Here is a 23,962-nt window from a genome sequence, read left to right as displayed (position 1 = left end):
ACCATATCTATGTGCGCTGTGACAACTGTAGGCACAATATTGAGAATGTTGACAAAAAAATGATACCAGTGACGGCCATGTAATATTTAGGAGTTTAAGTTAGCTCGCATCATTGCTGTCGGATTTACGAGGTGACCTCCCCATCATACCCGAATCACAAATACGTGGTCAGGCGGGTCCTGCAACCTACATCCACGTCTATTGCATAACAGGTCACAGGTGCAGTTGCTCTTAACCCAAAGACAAACGCGCACCAAGGGAAAACCCTGATTGATCCCACAGATAGACAGATGCACCACAAACAGGTCTGAGGCAAATGGCCCCAATAAAACTCGTTTGGCCAAAGGCTCCCGTTCCCCACCAATACCACAAAGCTAAATACCACACGTAGATAGATCCACTCAGCCAATCAGGACAAGACCTGCATAAAACAAGTAGTGATCATGCGCGTTTCATGACGGATATCTGGATACATACACACTGGCCCACACTAGCTCTCCCGAGGTAGAGAGCCATATGTGGCCTTATCGGATGCATGAACTTGTTAATTTATGACAGATGCTTTTCAGGAATGTAGAAATCACTTTTATTGTACCTCACGAGATGTATATAATTGCAGCCAAATCTTTGTGCATCAAGAGGCTTTCCTCAGACACAGTCTGTCAAGACTCTCCCGGCCGCAGCGTTTAATTAAACCAACTTGTTCCTGCTGTGGCAAATGACTTGTTTTTCCATTTCTTTAAGATAAATTTATATCCAAGAAACATTTTGGCGAGACAGCCAGGAGAGATTGGTTTAACGAGCCTTACTGCTGCCGGAGGACAAGGACCCCTTGCTTGAACTGATTCATCTGCGCAAACAAGATCAGTGAGCCTATGCCATAATTGATTAGAAGCTCTGCTGAATACACAGGGTGGAGGACCATCCGGAGGCCGCTGTCACAAGGATAGGAGACTACATCGGATACTTAGTCCCAGCATGTGGCATATGGCAAACTAGGAAAAGCGCCTAGATAATTTTTCCACAGGAAGCACACTAGAGAAAGGTGAAAGTAGCTATAGTTTTTTTAGCTTGAACAGTTGAACAGTTGGGCTTGACACAACAGTAAACCCCTGACCCTTGGTGCGTAATATACAATTACTTTTTAGCTTGAACAGTTGGGCGTTACACAACTGTACACCCCCGATACTTAGTGTGTTAAATAGAATCACCACCTCAACCTTATTTTCCAGTCAAATTGGTTTTCTTAGAAATTCCTGTGAAAGGTGGATTTTTTGCGCTTGGGCCACTGGGCGTCAGGCTGTCGGCACGCACTACCCATGGGTGTGACTAGGGTATAATTCATAATGCTAGGGAAAAGTTAGACTTTTGTGTCTTGCCACAGACGGCTGATAAGTGTCAGTTTATTCCTTTTTCCACACAAAGCACAGCTACCTTCATCCACTGAAGCAAGTAACATACTATCAGGCTCACTTAGCTCTGCATAATACACAGAGCACCCCCTCTCCTTGGCCCGCAGGCGCTAGGAGGGGGCTATGGTTTTTTGGACAAAGTAATCATTTTTTTCTGTCAACTTTTTTCTTATAGTCTTTTAGGTTGGTTTCCATTTTATGCATTTATTGATGTTGCAGTGCTGTCATATTTTGTAAATGCACTAAATGTTATGTCATGTTAGTAAGTCTCTGCTTTGTGAAATAACCAATTTTGTTCCAGATCAGATTTTAACTTTCTAGTGTAGTGCTACAAATCCACTCGTACTGTTCTAAACTAACAATTGCATTCTGTTTCAGGTTATAATTTCATTGTATTCATCTTTTGTTCAGTGTTAAATGTCTTTTCAATACATTGATTTTTTATCTAGCACATACTCCGTAGAATGTTTTTTGTACCACCCAGTGTACACTGTTCCCTTACAATTAGAGTAGAATTTGTAATTATTTAAAGATTCAAGACAAATTCAAATTTACACAATTCTTAAAACCAGTTCCCTAATCAATCATAGAAACTCCACTAAGCCATACCCAAGTGAGGTTCCCCACCCAGGCTAGGAAGCTAGAGAAACACTTCCGCGAGTGGCATGTCCAAGGCTTGAGGGCAAACATTTGACACCAACACCATAGAATCATACAGACGAGGTATACGGGACATAAAATAAGCTAAGCGGGTGGCCCTACTAGAACTGTGGGCCATCTTCGAGATGATCCCAGCCTATAAGACTATTCCAGATTCTGTAAGTAAGGCATCTACACCTCCCCCTCACCATACACTGGCAGGGATGTGCTCTCACGGATACCGACCATCCCAGTCGCAGCAAACACTGGTTTACACCAATCCACAAGTCAAGGAGGCTGCTTGGCCTTCCCTGGGGAAGCAAGCCATCTGGTGGGAAGAGGATCACAGTGCGCATCAGCCCGGGCACAGTCAGCCCAGTCTTAGTCCGGTGTCAAGCCTCATCGGGGCTCGACCCCTCACCCATCGGTTGCGACCCACCAGGTCTGAACCGAACAGGGAGCACTAACTCCTGAACGCCCAACCGTGCACCATAAGGTCAGAGGGAGTTTTATGGCCTTGCTGGAAGCGGATTCAGCCAGTGGAGGGAAAGAAAGAAACACCAGACCCGCAAAGTCCGACTCCTAAAGGGGAGCCACGGGCATGGAGGAAGCATCAGTGAGTGAGGGTGAGGCCAAGATATTGCTTAGAACATATAGCACTGAAAGAATGAGGCAAACCAGGTAGGAGCTAGAGGAAAGGGGAGCGTGAAGGATGGAGAGAGAGCAAGCTCTTGCCTGGGAAGCCAAGCGGGGGCGATAAATGCCCCCCGAAGGGGGCATGAGCCAGGCTTCAGGCCCCACTTGGAGATGAGGCAGGAAGGCCCCTTACCAAGTCACGCACATCACCTGACCATTGGGTAGTGAGGAAAGTCTGGCACGGGCGCAATTGAGACACCGGAGCAGCATGGTACCCTTGTGCACACAAGGTGAGCAACAACGAGGACATCCACCGTTGCTCCTTAATGCGCTGGTCAGACAGACCAACCCATAGAGAAATAGTATCCACGGGCAAGGCCTTTGTATGACCTTCCTGTCATCTACTAGCCAGCTGGACCGAAAGGACGGCCAAGAGTATGATCTTTCGTGACCAGAAGAGAGATCCTTCAACGCCCGAAGACATGACCATTATGGAAGACTGCATTCGGAATGGAATGGAAGAGCCAAAATGGAACTACCCCTACATGCAGGAGTTCTTAAGACTATAAGAGTGATACGTTGGGGAGAAACAGATAGAGCTTTCCAAGCCAGGATTTGCCCGCTACTACAGAAAGGTGCAGCAGGAACCACTGATGTGTTTTTGCACATATGGACAAAGAAGGGCTCAGGTATAAATCGGCCCAATGGATGGGGCAGGAAAATGGATCTCATGCTTTGAAGAAAAAAAAAAACACAGCAGGCATAAACTTATCTTTAGGTGACATCAAAAATCTGCTCAGCAGTCTCAATAGGGGGGGCACATCGACATGGTGTTCCCCAGAGCCCACATTCCCACTTATCAACACCGAGCATGATGGGGCTGCATTTAACTAAAATAGACAAGACTTGCATGGCGCAAAGGGGGATATTCCCTGAATTCCCAGACATAGAAGGACTGATGGCAGAGAGCATAAAACCTGGGGAGAATGTGGCCGAATTCCTAGACAGGATGAGAGAACGATGGGGCGCAGAAGACAGGACAGCCCTGAACTGACACGGGTCCCCAGGTTGCATTCTTCTACAATATCCTCGAGAGGACCACCCACTGAGATCCTGACTAGATCAGTTAGTGTAGTAGGGCTGGATACCAAACCTTGTCGGGAAACTACAGGCCCACCTACTACACTAAAACCGGAAGACACAGGAGAAGGACAGGTAGAAGCAAGAGCAGGCCCAAAGAGACACCGCCAAACTGGACCAACGTAAGCTGAAAGACCAGCATAGAGGGGGTGCATTATCTGCAAACGTTCAGACAGCACCTGTCTCAAAGGGAGCTCCACTTAGGGACCCCAGAGGGTATCCGACCAATCCTAGTGGCCGAGATCAGGGAGGCAGGTTTCAAACTGGCCTTGTAGTGTGCCACTATTGTGACAGCATGGGTCACAGGGCTGACCGGTGACATCTAAAAATGTACCACCATTAGGATAGTGCCAGGACATCCCCCACAAAGCATCCACCCCCGAAACCAAGCTCCGAACAATGCACATGTATCACACAATCAGCTTCAAGGAAATCTAGCTGCAGCCACCCTGATTACAGACCACTCACTGCAACAGACTGGAAGTTCAGTCCCTTAGGGACCAAACCCACAGCAAGGTGGGGTGACATTCTTGGATGGCAGTGCCCTAGCGTAATCAAAGGGTACAAACGCACCATAAGTACAATACCATCCCCCAAAATTACTTATTCCTTTCATACCACTCAATCACATTTCCTCACCTGCTACTACCACCAGCCTTCAGGACGGCCATGGTATGTCAACTGGGAGTCCACATTAGAATTTGCATTCTACTGCTGTTGGTACCCAGGACAAGGTTGACTGATCACACCCCCAGGGAAAAGGACAGTCTGACACTGGAGCAGGGCAGGCCCCCAGCTGGTACATAAACACAGGCACCCAGGACCACTCACCCAAGTCCAATTTTGGGGTAGGCAACATATGTCTCCACCTCCTCACGGTTTAGCGCCAACTGAAGGCCCTCCTTCAGTTCCAAACCTAGGCGAAGGCTTCGGTATTGGTGTCGGGAACCAGGTTCCTCAAAATGCAAAGGGCTGCGATGACCACGATGGCAGCAATATCCCCAAAACTCCTTAAAAAACTCAAATCACATTATCACGGTCCACAAGAACATGCATCAAATTCATTTAATGCCACCACCAATGAGGCCAATCACTTAAAATCCCAACGAGATCTTACTCTTGCTGAGAAAACACAGAAAACAAACAGTTCTAGCCATTTCCCTGCAGTTTCCAAGAGGGGTTCACACACAACCTTCTGGCCACCTCCAGTATCCCTTGTTAAAATTTGCATCGCCCAAAAACACAGGTAACCACCAACTGGGACCTGCAGAAAACGGCCTAAAAACAACCCAAATATTCTCGATCCTTACATAAGGGCATAAACCAGTTACTAACCATTTAGAGAAAAACCTCATTCCATGCCACGTATGGAGAACCAAGGGACAAGCATGGTTCAACTGAAACATTAACTTTAATCCAAACATCCACTTCCCTTCACAAATGCACGCAGCACATGCATGTCAAAAGGACACCCCTGCTCCAATCAAAGCATCACATCTTTAAATGGAGCAACCCACAGGAAAATAATACTGTTCCCAATATAGCTAGGAGAGGGGGAAACCCAAAGTACAGAGAGCACTAAAACGGTTTATAACCCACTACTCCCCCAAAATTCAAGCACCTCTTAAAACAGTTTAAAGCTCACAATCCTTCTAAAACCTTAGCACTTCCTTTTTAGTACCCCATGAGGAATAATTTGCCCATAGTAAAATATAAATGCAGGCATTTTCCAGACAACTGCATAACAATATGTTTTTTCTAACTTAAGCTACAAACCAAAACTTTTATCCTATTGGTCAGTGATCGAGGTTTAAGTGCACCAACACTTTAAAGTGGCCGACCGTTATATTGACTTTTGCAAAAACCCTTTGAAAAACTGTTAGCACTGCACCAAGACAAGACATCCTTGGGCACCCAGATAACACACACCATACCGAATATGAGCCTTGAGCCTACAACTGTTTAAGTTATGTATTTTTGTACATGCTCTATTTAGTCGGTATGCACTCAATTCCCCCCGTAGCTAGACGTATGCCTAATCCCGTAAATTCTGCTTCTATATTCTTGCAACACATGTGCAGCGACCTCTCACCTCACATACGCCTACACAGAACCAAACACTAGTATTCCTCACGTACTACACAGTGCACACCTACATAATGCCTGGTATCAACATATAAGCGCCGTTGGCACACAAACTACGAATTGGTCATGCTACATAGGTTAATTGATACCCCCACGCCATAGATGCAGACAGAGTTTAACTATCCTAGGAGATGGCCCCTGAAAGAGCAAAATGCCAGGTTTATCTGTCCTGTAGGAGCAGAGTGACAATCCCACCCCATATAGGAGAACCCCCTAGGGCACTAGTAAACATCAACCAATATGGGACCAACCCCCACTACAATGTATCTCTTCACCTAGCCCAGCAACACCCAGTCCGAGGTAGACAGGATGCGCAGAAGGGGCACCATATGGGGAGGAAACAGTTTGGCCCCGGACTTCGTAAAAAAGAGGTTACTGAAGAATGCAAGACCACTGCACAAATACATCCACCCCTGCCTCCATCAGCAGTCCCACTATGGCCCTTAAAATCTGTGGGTCGACCTTCTTGAATGACAAGTGGACACTAGACATGGAATTCCAGTGCAAGGCCTCTCATCTCAATCATGCAGGGAGAAATGAGTCCCAGGGGAGGTGTCGAATGCTAGCACTGACACACCATGCCAGGAAATCTGGTATACCAAGATTATTAGGTACACATGGTTGGATGGGAACAGGCAACTCACACTGTACTCTATGTTTCAGAGGCAAATGAACCATACCGTTGGGCAATAATGAGAACTTTGGCATGATACTGTATGTACCGACCTGCATTGGTGCACCTCCATGTTGATGGATTTCTATTGGGAATGTGACAAACTTGCCTAGACCCAGCTCAGCCCCGGATGGTGGGTGATCTGCACCCTCGTGACCATACACACTCCAACCCGGTCATCCCTGGAGGAGATCTATATGAGTTGTCTCAACATTTGTTAGAGGAAAACAACTCTGTTGCATCAGGCCCGAAGGAGAAGAAATGCAAGTTATTTTGGCTGGACTCAGAATAATGACATTCCAGAAGAATTTAGACTGTTCACAAAGCTTCAAGTAAATGCTGGGAGGGTCAATACCCTTTTTCAGCATGTAAACAAAGGCAAACGTCCACTGGGTACAAATTACCAGGTGGGAGTTGAAGAGGATTAACGAAACTGAGCTCAGCCTGAACGGTATCAGGGAAGAACTGAAAACCATCCCCTTTAAAGCAATGCAACATTGGTACATGTTGGACTTTATGACCGGGGTGGAGGGCGAGGTGTGTGCCAAGACTGGAGCTTCCGGTTGTACTTTTATTCCTGGAAATGACATGGACAATTAGACATTAGCTTGTGCCATCCAAGAACTGCATCGTCTGAAAGCAGACATAGAGGGGCCCCGCAGGAGGACTGGTTACATAGTATCTTTTCATGGATCCCACTATGGGTGTCCAAACAATTAAGCCAAATTGTTCCCGTTTTGCCAAACTCCTCTTTTCTTTAAATCTTTTTTTTAAGGTAAATTCATATCCTAGAAACCGCAATGTACAGCATCCTGAATTAAAAAATGAAATAAAATATACACATTTAAACATTTTTGCAGATCTGTATTGTGTGTAATGTTCCTATGAATGATATTATCCTCTTAAAATGTAAGTGGTATATAAAATAAACATTTGTGTTCATAACTTGTGCTATTTAATTTTGCAGTTAGAAGAATTCTTAATTACAATTATTGTAATTTCATCGGGATTATGGTCATGTGACCTTACTTCTTGGGAATATGCACTGTCAAAGATCATATGGTGACACGTCCTGTAATGTTATTGGGTCAAATGGTGGTTTTATGATAGCACTTCCACTGCCTTTGGCATTTTGCAGATTGAAGCCCACGATAGAGAGGTGTATAGTAAGACCTGACCAGAAAGAACTGTGAAGGGTGTCCTCCTCAAATACCCAGCAGAGAGAGGTTAACAGAGAAGAGGAGGGTAGCACCACAAAGGTTTTTTTTATCCTGACAATAGTATGAAAGAACCAGGCCAAAAACACTTGTCACTTCACTAGATTAGTGCTGCTGGTGATGCAGAATATGTTTGCTAACTGTAGGTCCAATGAACAAAATGTTTACTTAAATGAAATTTAACAGACTCGGGCACAATCTAAACTCTCAAATAAAAGCATCCCGTAAGTTGTGGGAGGCATAAGCCAACTCCATGGCTACTTTGGTTATTGTGCAAGAAAAACTAGTGCAGAATCCTCATTCCAAAACAAGTAGTTACCCTTCTGAACTGCACTTAGACTTATTAAAACTAGGGCTCCCGGTTTGATGGTATTTACTTTTTTGTATTTTCCATTTGTAACTATCCATATTCTTTTTTTTGGGGGGGGGACATCTGTATTTATCCACATTTATTTTTGCCACAAGCAAAAGTCTATGCTGAACGTATGCATCTTTCCACATTTATTTAAATTGACAATGCACACATGCACTCGGTTGTTAATGGCCAGCACTATACATTCATCTAAAAACTGCCATTTGCAAATGTCCTAAATACACTTAAAAGTGCCATCACAAGCCATCTGTCCCAAAGCCTTGCAGTTTGTCATCAGCAGAGTGCCACATCCTCTCCCTCACTGAACACCATACTGCCACACTGTAGCTGAAGGCTGTACGAGTTTCTCTCAACCCAATTGTGCCCCGCTATAAACACCTGGAAGCAATTCAACCTATGCACTAGACTAGAGTAACATGCTGCCTGAAAAAAGTAACATACTGGGAAAAAACAAACACTCATAGGAAATAAAACTTAAAGCTTTTACACTCATTATTCAGAAATCAATGCGTGCTTTTGCTTGAAAAGCTAAAGACATGAAACGAAAAGTAGAACTACACTGACAACTCTGTGAGGTGGCGCTAATGTGTTTGGTGTAAATAAAACCAATCTGGCCACTTTGTGACTACTCTGTCTTGTTTTAACCCCTTCCACGCTGATGACTAGCTGGGCTCGTCATGGCGTAGCCTCCTCGCACGCTGACGATGAGCCCAGCTCGTCACGTGACATGCTCTTTTGAAAATCTCAGCGTAGGAGCGGAATTCCGCTAGCGCGCATGTGGTTAATTAGTTATATATTGTTCGTTTTTTCAAACTTTTTTCTCGCCTCCGGAGGCTGCTTTTTGGAGTAGAAAAAGGTTAGACAAAGATATTTTCAGCGGAAGTGTTTCTTCTTTTTTTGGATCCATTTCACAGAGGAACAAATGACGCAAAGGAGAGGCAAGAACAATCCTGGTTTTCTACAAGTGAGGAGGAGCGCAACAGAGAGGGCAGCAGAAGTGGACACTCATTGACCTTGTCCGGGGAAAAAAAGGGAGACTGCAGTGGTTATCAACTATGCAGTTGAGCCACAAACTCTGCAAACACTCCAGTCAGTGGCGTAGCAAGGCTTGGAGTTTGTGGCCGGATTATTCTTGTAACCAAACACAGTGTACTGCTCTGCAGTCCGGCCACAAACTCGGCAACACTCCACTGACGTAGCTAAGCTTTGCCACCCAACGGGGTGCTGGCATTAGATTCCTACTTTTGCCGTCCCCAAAACTGCATACGCCACCGACTCCAGCCCCTCCGCCCCCTTCCGAGGGCACCTACTTTTGTTTTGAAATGGCTGGTGCAGACCTCACTCAGGAGATGGTAGAGCCCTGGAAATGGCTGGGGCATCAACAAAAATGGCTAGGGCACAGCCCTAGAGTCAGGAAGAGGGCATGGCGAGGCACCTCCCTGCTGGAGGACAGCAGCTAGTATTTTCCCGTTTTTATATATAAATACAGACAAAGGAAAACTTTTTTTCCGTCTGCATTTATATGTAAAAATCAGTTTAACTGGAAAACTGGGAGCCCTAATTAAAACACAGAATATAACACTTATTAAATAGCCAAGCCTCTTTTAGATGGTTCCATGGTTCTACCTACATTTCTTGATCAAACAAAATATTAGGTAAATGAGCATAAAACACTCCTTTACGTACTTCCAGAATGCATCCTTCCCTATGTTATGTGCAGTCCATCTGCAAATCTGTGTAGAGTCAGTCAGCGAGACACTAGACCACTGTGCCAATTCATCTAGTTCCTGGTTTGGGCTCTTGAAGTGCTGACATTCTATTGAATGTCGGTGGAATTTGAAGGTCAAGGGAAGTCAAGGCAGTTTCAGGCAAGGTGCCTGGGGGCATCCTGGGGTGGTTCACTTTGTGTACTACTCACAAAACCAATCAATTATTCAATCAGGGGTTACCCGCGAGGGTCTCAAGGCACTGGAGTGGCTTCCTACTGCATGCTGATCTGTTCATTCGAAAAGTCAGTTCTTGATTCCTTTCATGAATTGCTGGAGCGATGAGGCGGTCTTGATGTGTAGGGGAAGGTCTTTCCCTGCTTTGGCCGCCAGATGTGAGAAGGAGTGTTCCCCGCTGTTCCTTCAATGGATCGAGGGGGTGTCCACAAAGAGGGAGGCAGATCGCAGGTGTCCGGTCAGTTGATGGAAGGTCAGGCGCGCTTTTTTTTAATATATGCGGGTCCTTCGTTGTGCAGGGCTTTGTATGCGTGGGTCAACATCTTAGACTGGCATCTCTTCTGGATTGGGAGCCAGTGTAGTTTCTTGAGGGGAGAGGCTCTGGGGGGAGGTCAAGCCGCTGAGTTTTGTATTGACTGTAGTCTCTTCAGGAGGCATGGGGCAATTCCTACGTACATTGTGTTCCCATAGACCAGCCTGCTGGTGAAGACGGCCCGCATGGCGGTCCTTCTGATTTTGACCGGCAGCCATCTGAAGATCTTGCGAAGCATGCCTAGGGTGTGGAAACAGGCAGATGAGTGTTGACCAGTTTTTTCATGGATGGCTTGCTAAACCTCATTTTCACCCCATGCTGCCTCCACTTCATCACTATATGTGGCAACGAGTGGGGAGGAACCACCGGTAAAATTTACCAGCCAAGATAGAGTCAAGACTGTGACATGAGCTGGTGCTGAGCAAAAAGAGGAGACAGAGCCAGCCAAGCATTTGGCCGATGAGGAGCAGATAATTTTTGGAATACACAATTATTGCAAATGTAAGCTATATTGGTGCTATTGCTAGGAGATTTGGGGGTGAAACCAGTCCACTGATGTGGATATCCAGCGTGGGGTAAAGCAGCTGAACAAGGGCAATCACCCACTGAAAGTCACGGCAGCGCCACTACAGCAGCCATTTTAAGAGATTGGAGAGGGTTGTATGTCTAAACAACTATTGCCTAAACCATGACTTCCTTAACCACGAAAGCCTAACCACGAGTTATTCTTAACCACTACCTTTAGCACGACTTCCTAAACCACAAAATTAAACATGTTTGGCCATTAGATGGCACTATTGTAATTACAATACTTCTTGCGTGAACCACTCGGAAAAAAAACAGATCTAAATATACTATGTTCGTATGCTTTGACAACGCATACCATTAGGTCTTTTTATTTATCCTTTTTTGTGGGGGGGGGGGGGGCAGTGGGGGGGGGGGGAAGACCCCTTATCCCCCGCCCTTATTTTCCCTTCATTCTGAGGAGTGACGTTATACAGGAGCAGAGGGTAGTGGAGAGACTCGTGGTTTAGGGAAGTCGTGCTTAAGGAAATTTGTGGTTTTTGAAAGTCGTCAGGTAAGTAGTTATAAAATCTTCGTTGTTAAGTAAGTTTACCCTTGGAGAGCACTCAATGCAGTAGAATTTCACCCGGCTTGTCGGTACACGCGTGCAGCCTGACCCGTTTTTCCGTCTTGGAAGCAAAGAGCAGGGCTGTATTCATCGATATGCCCGCATTATGAAGATTGATCTCCAATCCATGTTAGAATATACAATTTGATTAACTTCCCGTTTGGAGTTACCTGAACTTAACTATTATTTCTTCATTCTTATCAAATTAGATTTACTTATGTTTGAAACTACCTACATTGACAAGCACTCCTTTGAGGCACACACATCCATATCCTGTGCAAGGGTGCCCCCTTTTTATTGTTCTACATACAGATTTGGTCCATGACCAGTTTTGAGAAATTGTGGCTTTCCTGATGAAGGCGCAGAGTGCACTGAAATGCGCTGAGAAGATCCATCTAACAGCCACCTTTTGTTTATCACTGTCATGTATGTCCTTTGAGATTTGTATAATTCAGAAAATATTTGTGGTTTGTATTTTATGTATATACAGTAACTTTGGTATTTCGTAATTTGTACCATTGTCATTGATGTATTCGTACCATGATGAGAATTTGTCTAAATCTAATTATCTTTATGAATTATGCCTTGAGACTTTAAACATTAATTTCATAAATTCAAATTTGTTAAACATTATCCTTGTCTCCCCTGAGTTCACTATATCATGTGGTTAGTGTATTTGGTTTGTTGATTTTCGTAGACCTTTCATTAACTAGGGGGTTTCTCTTCTTTTATAGAATTGAGTACTTGGCATTACTTGAATAAGTGCAATCGCCCACTGAAAGGGTTCAATAAACACACCGGTGGACATTTTTAGAAATTGGGGAGCGCTCAATGTTTTAGTATTTCAAACAGGTTGTCTCCACAGCAAATGCAACGGACCTTAGCTCAGCTTATTTCTATGTGTTTCTCCTGTGTCAGACACAAAATTAAGGAAATGTTCTCTGCAACAGTGTGTTTTTCACAGTGATGGGCACACCTGGGACCCCATTTGGGCAATTTGTTTTTTATGCTTTCACAGCATTAGCAGACCTTCATTTTTCACCTTGAGGATTTAGCTGGTTGCTCAGACAGGCACACCCTTGGAGAATCATACTGGTTCTACTTTGAATGGTAACACTATTTTTTTTTCTAGAAACACCACCGATTTTTAACTTTTAATAGCTTTACACGCACTGTAAAAGGTTGTAGGTCCAACTAAGAGCTCAACAGCCCTTGTATGTTGGTAGATAACTGTCAATGCTTTCCAAGTTGTATCTGACTGTTGTTACGTATTTTGGTTTGTGAATGATATGTACTACCATAGTTTATACTATTCTCAATATATGTCAAACATTTTTTTAATTGAGTAGTCTTTTCTTAAGTATACATTTTGCGACCCAAAATGCAATCGATTAATCATTCTCCACCGTTCCTAGATACTCTGGGAGAACCACCCATCGCTTGGAGACAGTAGTTTGAAGCTTTGAAATTGGTTTTGGGGAAAATGGCACATCAAGGTTCAAGTCAAAAAGTAATTCCCTTTGGGCGAATTAACCTAATACATAAGTACTTACACACATAAAGTGAACTGACCAATACCAGACATATAACAGGAAGCAATGAGAATAAGTGAAAAAATTCAATACATGTGAAAACACTATGGTGAAAATCAAGTATAAAACAATTAGCATACATTACATTTGTTAAAAATTGGGAAACACATACAAGACGGAACAGTACTTAATAAAATCAACATTCCATTAAAAAAAAGGAACTACAGGGAGACAGGACTAAACTCAAACAAAACAATATTTTTGAATTTTCCTTAATGTAATCCCAGATTTGCTCCTTTAGCATCGACGCGTTTCGGCGGGTTACTTAATCTAATACCGCCTTCATCAGGACAATGTATACAAAAGTTTCCCAATGTTTCTCCGGTAAGAAAAAGAATCCCTATCTCATAAGGGGTATGTTGCCTCCCGCAAATCTGGGATTACATTAAGGAAAATTCAAAAATATTGTTTTGTTTGAGTTTAGTCCTGTCTCCCTGTAGTTCCTTTTTTTTAATGGAATGTTGATTTTATTAAGTACCGTTCCGTCTTGTATGTGTTTCCCAATTTTTAACAAATGTAATGTATGCTAATAAATTGTTTTATACTTGATTTTCACCATAGTGTTTTCACATGTATTGAATTTTTTCACTTATTCTCATTGCTTCCTGTTATATGTCTGGTATTGGTCAGTTCACTTTATGTGTGTAAGTACTTATGTATTAGGTTAATTCGCCCAAAGGGAATTACTTTTTGACTTGCGTCATTTGTGGAACCCTATCCCTTTGGTCTTGGGGTCCCTCTCTCTTTTACTAGAGACATCAAGGTTCAAACCAGAACATAAAATATTCTACTTCTTCACTCTCTTGGGTGATCCACATTTAAGCACTTGCCTGAATTTGTAATGATCGAAAGTTAGGAACTGGATGAATTTCTGGAGGCAGTCAGGAAACTAGTTAACAAGCCTGATGTGCCTTATAGTCTAGTAGTTTCGAGACATAAGTTTTTCAAGAGAGTTCAGAAAACAAATGAGGATGTGGACTTCTACATATTGACATTACGCAAACTAATGGTAGAATACCAATTGAAAAATGTTAGGAGTAGCCGATATATAATCAGTTCATGGTAGAATAATAAGGCAAAACCTTCTTTCCATGGGTAATCCTTCCGTGACTTATACCATCTATATTGCAAAAAGCATTGAAACATCCATCAACTCTGCTAAAGAACTTAATGACAGAACCAACAAACATTTTAATCCAAGATAGTTGGAGAGGAAAAAGAAGTTCAACAAATTCCTCCAGTCAACACATGTTTTTTAACCAGTCTGGTGTATGTTTTAGATGTGGGAACTGGGCTTGCACAAAAGAGGGAAAACCATGCCCAGCAAAACATGTACACTGTAAACTGTAGCAAAATTGATCACTTTGCAAAAGTTGCCAAAGTGAAAAAGTGGGAACATAGTGGCTGTATGTGATGGCACAGAAAGTGATATGGACGATCTGATCATTGAAGTGCAAGACATGGTCCTTGTAGTGAGGGAGTGTGATGTGAGACCAATGGATCCAGAAGACTGTGTAGACTGTGTAAGATTGTTGGTCGCTTCGGTTGCAAGAATCACCAAGGTCTCACAAGAGTTGTTTCAACAAACCTGGGAAAACCAACCGCTGTTGCCACTAGATCAATCTCCAGGTTCCTAGGAGGGATTCCAAATAGATCTACTGGGGTATGTTGCAGTTAAAAGGTTAAACATACTTGGGTTGTTTCGCCAAGGACTGTCCAGTATGGTGCTGTGGCCTGGAGCAAGAGAACAAGTAGCAGTTGTACGAACAGCATTTCAGATGAAGAGCTGCTGAACCAGTTTGCTAATGTTTTTTTCAGGTGAGCTTAGTAAATATGAGTTCAAGCCTAAGATAAGAACCAAAGCACAGGTTGAGAGGGATACCTTTTAGTGTCAGGGATGACTTACAGTAAGAACCTGAGGCATTGTCTAATAAAGGTCATCAAGCCTGTGTAATCCTCACTTTGGCTCTCTCATTTGGTGGTTATTGAGAAAATAATAAATGGTTGAGAGTATGCATCGATCTTCATGCTCTCAATAGAGAGACATGGGTTGATTCTCATCCTCTTCCTAAGAGGAACAACATTTTGTCACCAACTACAGGGGCAGCATTTTTTACTAAACTGGATTTAGCATTAGCATACTACTAGATAGAACTGGAACCAAAATCCCAACATCTATAGCTTTGGTTTCCTCGTGGGGTACCTATCAGTACTGCTGTATGCAGTTTGGCCTAGCACTGCCTAGTTTGGTATTCCAATGGGTGATGTCTATCATGCTTAAAGGAATTAGCAACTTAACCAATTTCCAAGATCTGTGCCCATGATTGCCCTACTCACTATGTTATTCTCAGGCAAGTCCTCATGATCTTCAGAGATCAGGGAGTTGTGCTAAAAAGAGATAAGTGTGAACTACTGAGAGATTCAGTTCAATACATGAACTATGTGATCTTTAGTGAGAGTTCAACCCAAACCTATATTGATCAGGGCTATTACTGAAGCATGATTGCCTGTTGACAAGGTTGGAGTCAAGCCCTTTTTGGGACTCTGTATTCTATTCAAGTTTTGTCCCAGAGTTTCCACCCAGTGTTAGACCCATCTCAAATGTGCTTATGGCAAAAATAGATTTTTCATGGTGAGAGGACTGTGAAGCAGCATTTAAAGAGATCAAGTGACAATTGACAAGTGTAGGGACTCTCATACTAAATGATCCTGCCCTCAAATGCAGTTTGATTGTTGATGCCAATAACTTTGAGCTGGGTGCTGTCTTAACACAAAAGTCAGAAGAGGAATTCACCATTGGATTTGCCTCAAGAGTCCTCTGATGCTGAAGTGCAATATTCGGGTTTTGAGAAAGGGTTGTCAGCATAATGGTGGGCCATTGAGACGTTAGGATGCTATCTGTGGGGAAGGAGTTTTGTACTACAAACAGTTCACAAGCCCTTGGTATCCATTCTAAGTGGTACCAATGCTAAAAGCAATACCAGATTGGCTAAGTTTGCTTCACACTTGCTCCAGTTCCAATTCAATGTTGAACACATTCCTGGGGGAAGAAACATAAGAGCAGATTTGTTTTGATCACATTGGTGATGAAATGTGTTTAATTGCTGAGGTGGAGGTTGAAAAATCTTGCCCTTTCTCTGAAGTGGAATGGAAGGTCGCCACTGATTATGTTCAAGCTTGTAACCAAGTACATACTGGAGAGTTGATGTTAGAAATTGAGTTTTTGGTTAGACTATGCACTCTGTACAATCAGGAACCACAATCTTAGTCAGGGTAAGTTAGATAAAACACTAAACCATTACCTGTGTTCACCCTCTGGCAGCTTTGCACAGAGCAGTCAGGATAATCTAAAGAGATACTGTATACAGTATTTTGTGCAACACAACACAGAGCAACACAATTAAAACACCACAAAAAAACTCCACACAGGTTTAGTAAAGTAGATTATGACTTTATAGATGCATCAAGCCAGGAATGACCAAACTTCAATGAGTAAAAGCCGAAATATGAAAGTTAATAGAATAAATGCAGTTCTAGCGCTTAGAAGAAAATATCGTTTTGGGGGTTACAAGAGGTCACACTGGACCGGGACAAAGTTAGGAGTTCAAGTCGCCCACGATGAAGTGCAGGCCAACTACTGGACCCATGCAGTGTCCGCTGAGCAAAAGTACCTTAGTCCTTGTCGCAAACACGAGAAGCATGATGCATCGATGGATGCTTCAATGTCACTCCCGGTGTTGGAAAAATGCAAATATTTTCCTCATGTGTTGATTGTGATGCGTTGCTTTCTGAAGAGGATGGTCAGACCAACGATGCATTGATTCTGAAGCCAATGTGCCAAGTTTCTCAACATATATTAATGGAATGCGTTAATAGTCCTGCAGTGGTGGTGTCAATGCAGTGGTCTCAGTGCTGCGTTGTGCTGATGAGCCAGGTATCTACACACTTGTCGAAGGGATAGCAGCTCGTGACAAAGATTTGTTATGAGTCCAGAAGTGTCTGATTTGAGGGGTCAGACACCTACTACTTATACACAGATGTGCCTTTGAAGTGGGGGTAGAAGACCTATCTTCCCAGCCCTGGCTCCAGAATCTCTATAGAGTATAATCAGTCTTTGTAGGGACAGAACACTGCCAATTAAGGTGTAAGTGTCAGTTCCTCCCTCCCATCCTGCCCAGGATGAGCCATCAGAATGCAGATGGGCACTCAAATACCTACCCTTCCTGTGTTTGTGGCTGTCTAGAGGGAATGCACAAAGTGAAGAGGTCACACTCCCCAGATGTGAATCGAAGCCAAAGTGGCAATTCTAAAACAGTAATGTTAAATCCAACTTTACCAGTAAAGAGGATGCATCATTACCATTGCAAAGATATGAAACATGACAGATCTACTCCTTTCTAATCAGGAGTTACAGCTTAAAAACGATTAAGGAATTCCCAATGTTAACCTATCAGATGAGTAGGGTTCACAGTGGTAAAAAATGAATTTAGGTGTTTTCCACTACCAGGACATGCAAAACTTAAAAGGTACATACACTACCAATAACTTACACAGCACCCTGCCCTATGGGCTACCTAGGGCCTGCCTTAGGGGTGACTTCTCTGTGATGAAAGGGGAGTTTAAGGATGGCAAAGGGTTTTAAATGGCAAGTCAAAGTGGCAGTGAAATTGCAAACACAACTCTGCAGTAGCAGGCCTGAGACATGTGGGTAGCACAATCAGTGCTGCAGGCCCACTGGTAGCATTTAATTTACAGGCATTGGGTATATGGTATACCATTTTACAAGGGACATAAGCAAATTAAAATGTTCAACTATGTATATACCAACATTACCAATGTTTAGGAGAGAAGCACATGCACTTTAGCACTGGTCAGCAGTGGTAACGTACTCAGAGTCCTAAGGTCAACAAAATGAATTAGCAAAAAGACGAGTTAAGCAGGTAATAAGTCTGGAGGAAGGCCACCCTAAGGCTGACAGGTCTAACAGTTGGCCTAGAGAGAGCCCTTGACCCTAAAGTCCAGCCATTCAGTAAGGTATGTGAGGAGTTGTCTATAGAAGATGGGTTAATTGTGAGGTCTGATAAGTGGATTCCTCTTGTGAAACTTATAACTTTAAAAAAAGGACCATGAAGGACATTTAGGGACCACACTTACAAAGCACAGAGTCCAATCTTTGTTTTGGGGGCCGCAGATGGGCAGGCAAATCAAACCATGGTTAATGACTGTGTTGTGTGTGCTACTAGTATCAAGTGTATTAAAACAGCCAAATCTCCACTAATACCCATTGAGTCTGTCAGGTCCCTGGCTAAAGTTGGGCATTGATTTAGCTGTGCCATTCAATTTGTTTCCTCCTCACTCATGGTAGGCTTTCGTACTCCTGGATTACTATTCCAAGTGGCCTTTGGTCACATTTATGGGTGAACCTAATTCTAGGGCTGTTCTGAACTTTCAGAAAGCTATGTTCATGCTTAAAAGGTTACCCAGAGCCACTGGTTTCAGATAATGGGATGCAATAAGTTTCACCTGATGTTGAAGAGTTCTTAAAGACAAGTAGCATTAACCACTCCTAAGGTTAGTTATATCACCTCCAAACCAATGGCCTGGTTGAGCGTTTTAACCAGGTTGTGGGAATGTGTACAATGGGCTTTATCGAACAAATGTGTGATCAGAACAGCTGTCCAAACTATGTTGTGGACGAATGTGTCTCCTTTAGAGTTAGTCAGGCGCAGGAGACCTGCAACTCAATTTAGACCTGCTTGGATGTTTCATTTTTTTAAAAAGGTTTCTTTTGATGAACTGTACACAGGTGTGTGATCTATCTGTATCGCAGCCCAACATAAGCAAACAAAGTATCATGATGGAAAGAAGAGTGTTTGCGTTAGACCCATTGCTGTTGGTGATTATGTATAAAAAAAAAAACAACGTTAGTCAAGAAAGGGGACACTAAATTCTCAAAAATATGTTGCAGTGCTGTACGGGTTGACAATCGCCATTGGTGGAATGTCGCCAAAGTGGTTAACATGTCACCTAAGCAAAACTCATTCCAAAAGAAAGTTGGACAAGATTGTTGTGTCTCCTCTGGAAAATTGGAGACAAGAAGCTTGTTCTCTACAACCGCATGAATCGAGAAATTTGTTTTAACCGTTGTGAAGGAATGTGAGAAGTTGTACGATTCCTTTGAGTTAGATAATTTTTTCTTTGTTTTTGGTTTTGTGTAAAGGGAAATAGTAGATATAGGGGGCCCTTACAACTTTGCACCTACTTTTATTCTTTGTTCCGGGGATGCTCCTAGTGATGTGAAGATCTGTTTCTGAAACTCTGCCCTCCTTGCCGGCCATGTCTAACGAGGTATTTGACACTCTGAGCCTCAAAATTAAATCTGGCTCTCCCTTAGACCCGCTAAAACCGGAGTTCTTTACTCTTCTCCCGCCTCTGTCGTGAGCCCATCTTGGACTTGATTAATCTCTCCCTCAGTGAGGGCGTGGTTCCTTCCTCCTGGAAGCAAGCTGTGGTCAGCCCTATTTTGAAGAAACCCAACTTAGACCCCTTGCTCTCTGAGAACTACCGGCCCATCTCCCTCCTGCCTTGGACCGCCAAGGTCACCGAGGCACACGTGAACTCCATCCTGTCTGCCCACCTCTCTCGTAATAATATTCTTGACGAGAGTCAAAATGGGTTTCCCGCACAACACAGCACTGAAACTGCTTTGCTCTTTATGACTGAGCATCTGCGGTCAGTGCTGGATGCGGGGCAGACTGCGGCGCTCCTATTGTTAGACCTGAGCGCCGCGTTCGACACGGTGTCTCATGACATTTTGATGCGGCGCTTGGAGGAAGTGGGTATTGTGGGGAAGGCTCTTCAGTGGTTCCGCTCTTTCCTTTCGGACCGGTTTTTCAAAGTAGCCATTCCACCTGGCCAGTCCTCTTTCCACTCTTTGGGACTGGGTGTCCCTCAGTGCTCTGCCTTAAGCCCCACATTGTTCAACCTGTATGTGAAACCGCTGGCCGCTGTCGTCAGGCAATGTGGCCTTACCATGACATCGTATGCCGATGACACGCAGCTGGCGGTGACTCAGTGGGGACCCTGAGGTGACTGCGCCCAGATTCTGTGCAGGACTTCTAGCTGTGGCAAATTGGATGCGTAGCAACTGCTTACAGCTTAATGCTAAGAAAACCGAGGTCCTGATCTTAGGGAAGCAGGCGGAACTCTGGGGAGACCAGTGGTGGCCTCCCGAATTGGGGGTGTCCCCCATCCCAGCGGCCGAAGTTAAAAATCTGGGGGGTTGGCTGGATTCTAACCTTTCTTTTACCAGCCATACAAAGAAGACAGCAGCTACCTGCTTTGGTATCCTGCGAGGACTGAGACCGGTTCTCAAATTCTTCGACCCTCCCACTCGGCAACTGGTGGTTCAGGCCTCTATCCTTTCCCGGCTGGACTACGGGAGTGCCCTGCTGCTTGGAGTTAATCAGGCTGAGGCTACTAGGCTTCAGAGGGTGCAGAACGCTGCTGCACGGGTCATCGTTGGCCTCCCGAGGCGATGTTCTGTCTCTACTGTCCTGACCTCCCTTCACTGGCTTCCGGTCAGACAGAGAATCAAATTTAAGGCTCTGTCTGACATTTAAGATTTTGAAGCTTTCCTCTCCTCCCGCCCTCGCGGGCCTTATTTCTCCGTATGTCCCCACGCGGTCCCTCAGGCCTGAATCTCACCATCTGGCGATTAAGCCTAGGTTCAGACTGAGTAGGATGGGAGGACGCTCTTTTCGTGTTCTGGCGGTTGATTTATGGAATTCCCTTCCTGTACATATTCGCGCCCTAAACAGCCTGACTCTTTTCAGGCGCGCCATTAAAACCCACCTGTTCGCCTCTGCTGACTGATTCCTTTCTTGTCAGCTCTGACCTGTCGTGTTGTGGTACTTGATTAGGCGCCAGGACGCCCCTTCGCTGGGGCAGCTGTGCGCCGAATAAAAGTTATTAACATAACATATTAACATAACATAACATTATATTGTTATATATTTTAGTGTTCTCCTAGATGTAATATTGGTTTGTTGTATCATTACCCGACTTTCCTTACCATTATTTAACTAGTCCCGAAGAATATTGTGCATCGTAAGGTTGCTTTTTTATTTTGCCATTTATTTCTTTTGTTTAAAAAGGGGAAACTCATGTAGTATTCCGGTCAGCGTGACACTAGAACACTGTACCAGCTAATAGAGTTCCTTGCTTTGATTCTTGATGTGCGGACATTCTATTGAATGTTCATTGACTTTTTGAGCAATACACCCAAAAAAAAATGCTTCACTGAAGCCACCCAAAACGCTAGCACATCCTAGCAGAGTCATTCTTTGCTTTAAAACAAACAATACATCAAATATTTGGGAGTGATGTACCCATTACTTCCAAATTACGATAAGGTGTTGACGATATGCCCAGCACCCACTCATGATTTTTGTGACAATAATAAAAAAAATGTTAAGTAATTAGGATTCATGGGACTACATGCCCCATAATGCATCAGCACAGTTTCTGCATATAACAGGAAATGGTGGCGGCCATCTTTATTGAGAGAAATTCGAATCCAGCAGCACAGAGCAGCAGCTCCAGCTACAGGTATTTGCCCCCCCCCTGCACTAACACGCGCTCGCCTAGCGCTGAACTAGCAAGAACATCCCACTAAGATCGCGCTTTGTTTTTCCCTTTAGAAAGCTGAAATTAACAACCCTTTTCATGCCAAAAGAGATTAAATAAAGGTAGGCAACCTTTCTTTGAATTGTCCAAGCGAGTGTGAAAGACCATTTGCACGCCACCAAGCCTCTGAATGTCAATCTCTCTCATATCTCAGAATCAAAATTGATGGTTACGCCGCTCCTAATGGATCCTGCCAGCACTCGGCACTACCCAAAGTAAAAGGTACGCTTTCACTTCCCCAAACTTCCCCAAACTTCCCCAAACTGACTCAGCCACTAGCATAATGAATGAATCAATCATGTAATGAAAAAAAATCTTAAAATCTTTCTAGGCTTCTCTGTTCGGCCACGCTATTCATTTAAACGGACCTCCAAAAGACCCCCTCTGAAATTCTACATTGAGCAGCCTTGGTATGTAGCGCACACCGTCATAGCTACTTCATGGTAATAAGGAGCCCACACACTAGACTAAGCAAAACATTGCTTTTGTATCCTACAGATACAAGACACATACGGCCCTGATGACAGACCAGTGACTCCAGTCTGGTCTAGAAACGAGTCGGCATTGTTTGGGAGATACAAAGTATCATTGTTGTACAAAAGATAGGACCGGCTGGTCCAGCATTAAAATATATACAAGTCATTTAATTACTTATATTTATCCTCCCAACCCCTAGTTTCTCTCATTCAGTGTTTGCAAAAAAAATTGTGTTGTTTGTGATAAAAATGTTTGTATTATTTTTTCAATAATTGTTTTATTTAATGTCTGATGTGAGAATACTTTCTAATTGTTGACATAATGGTTTCTAAATGTGTAAATAGTCTTTGCCTTTAATGTTTGTTAAAGTTTGTTTAGCCTTGTAAATATTTGCAATCAATGTCTTTTTCTGTCAGCAATTCTTTGAAAATATAAAAAATACAAAATGATTGACACAAAATAATGGTGTCTAGGGAAGCGACAATAAATTGGTTTCTTACCCTGTATCAAAAAAACGTATTGAGTCACTGTGGTTTGGGTACTTTGTGTTGTTCACTATCACTGTAACTCAGGCATTGTAGCATAGCTGGGCAGCATTCAGCCACCCAGTTGGTAACCCAATGATGAAGCAGGCCACCAACTAGGCTGGTGGGTGAGGGTTCTTACAAACCTAAGTGGTCCCTGGCACTCCAATATTTATAGTAGAGTCGTCCTTAGTGGGTCCGTCCACTTATTTTTTTATGTCAAGGGGAGTTGAGACAGTTTCAGCCAAGGTGACTGCAAGCAACCTGGGGTGGTTCTTCATGCAGTACTCCCCAAATAAACCTAGTTTTCACTCCATGCGGACTCTGCTTCTTCACTATACTCTGCTGTTCCCAAGAGGATAGCTTCGCCCAGTAAGGAACAGAGATCCTGATTAGTGAAGAGATCAGGGGGTGTCAACATGCATATGGGAGCTGTATGGGGCAAGGAGAGTACATAGCGCTCCTATCTTGGCCACTATATGCGGCCAACTCTGAACTACCTCCGCACGGTGCTTTAAAGAGCATGCTGATAGCTTTTCTTATTCACATAAGAACTGATGTAAGATGAGGTGATTGAATCCAGAAGCACAGTGTCAATTCGGATACATGGTCGGTGGTAAAGGGCGGTCCCTTCACCACTCCGCATAATTGGAGGTGAATTACAAATGACAATGACACTGCTCATATTCTTCAATAGTTCTATCAACACCATCAACACTTCATGACATCAGGTGCAGCTATCTGTCGCTCCTTCCATCTTCCACTCCTCAGCCACAAACTGCCCAACATTCTAACGGTGGAAGAGCAAGAACAGAACAAATCAATGGTGAGAAGGGGGTGTAGGAACAAAGGAGATAAAAACAATGGTCTGTGCTCAGAACCTCACAGGTCGTAGGTTATAACAATTCCTCTGACATGTATAAATATTTCCTTTTTTTGTTAATAACTTGTCTGGCACCAACTATGCCAGCTGCAAAACTCATCCACATCTGATTCTCCCATCAAAACTGGGGGGACTCAAAGATTATTTTTTTAAGGGAATCACATTTGGAGGGGCA

At 43.6% G+C, this 23,962-nt stretch overlaps 1 protein-coding gene across 1 annotated transcript in view; it reads right to left on the bottom strand.

Annotated features, from left to right (window-relative positions):
• Positions 1-23,962, bottom strand: part of LOC147660770 (transient receptor potential cation channel subfamily M member 2-like) — a 979,384-nt gene that overhangs the window by 820,743 nt on the left and 134,679 nt on the right. The window lies entirely within an intron of this gene.

Source organism: Lissotriton vulgaris, unplaced genomic scaffold (genome assembly GCF_964263255.1).
Source record: "Lissotriton vulgaris unplaced genomic scaffold, aLisVul1.2 SCAFFOLD_262, whole genome shotgun sequence".
Lineage (NCBI taxonomy): Eukaryota > Metazoa > Chordata > Amphibia > Caudata > Salamandridae > Lissotriton > Lissotriton vulgaris.
Note: the sequence above shows the minus strand (reverse complement) of the source record. Positions and strands in the feature narration are given on the sequence as shown.